The sequence below is a fragment of the Chelonia mydas genome, chromosome 3, assembly GCF_015237465.2.
Source record: "Chelonia mydas isolate rCheMyd1 chromosome 3, rCheMyd1.pri.v2, whole genome shotgun sequence".
Classification (NCBI taxonomy): Eukaryota; Metazoa; Chordata; order Testudines; family Cheloniidae; genus Chelonia; species Chelonia mydas.
The window spans coordinates 77,729,923-77,730,890 of NC_057851.1; the positions used below are offsets into that span (position 1 = coordinate 77,729,923).

Sequence of the window (968 nt, forward strand, 5' to 3'; positions counted from 1 at the left end):
ATGTTGCCACTTCCGGGGAGCCATGCGGAGCCAGGTAGGGAGCCTGCCAGCCCCACCAACTGCACTTTTAATGGCCCGGTCAGTGGTACTGACTGGATCCGCCAGAGTCCCTTTTCCACCGGGCCTTAGGGCTGAAAATCAGACATCTGGCAACTTTATCCCTACACATGAAAAACATTTTACAGTCACATTTAGGCAAAAACTAAGAGCTTGAAGAAGGGATAAAGGTCAATATTCTGACAACCTGCACACACAATGTATTATCAGATACATGCCCAGTGACTTTCGTAAGATGTGAGAGTACAGGGGTCCACCCATGCTAAGCAGCTTGCAGGACTGGCACCATAATGGTAACTTCTGCTGCTTGTTAAATGGTCCTTTGGACCATCCAGGCTTACTCCTTCCAGGCCCTCATAATCAGAAGACATGTGAATACCAAGAGCAGTATATAGCTGTGGTACCTATAGAACAGCAAAGCTAAATACAAATTCAGAGGAACCTGTTATCATAATTTGTTGTTAAAGAAAGCTTGCCAAAAAAGCCAAAGAGAATTTATGTCTTTTAATTCTTCTTTACAATGTATAAAGCTGTCCTGAAAGTATTTTCTCTTTCTTTCAAAGGAGGGAGGAGAACTGATATTTGTAAGGTTAAAAAAACAAAACAAAACAAAACAACCACCAAGTCTGATCTTCTCCAGTTTTGCTGTAGAACTCCCTGGAGATCAAAAATGTATGCCCAAAGCTCTCTCATTCCATACATGAGTGTTAGGGTGAGAATTAATAAAAACTATTTCCCTTCTCAGTTGATCAGGTTTCATTTGCTCGGTGTCTCTGATAACAAATGCTCTAGCTCTCCAGTCATCCATTGACTCTTTCAGGAAAATTGGGCAGAAGAGAACTGACTTTCTAACGTAAAACAGATTCAGGTTCCAAGAACAGAACAGACCCACTGTAGTCCTGTAATCTTAC

At 41.9% G+C, this 968-nt stretch overlaps 1 protein-coding gene across 10 annotated transcripts in view; it reads right to left on the reverse strand.

Annotated features, from left to right (window-relative positions):
• The window catches only part of BVES (blood vessel epicardial substance), a 54,044-nt gene that overhangs the window by 46,584 nt on the left and 6,492 nt on the right, over positions 1–968 (reverse strand). The window lies entirely within an intron of this gene.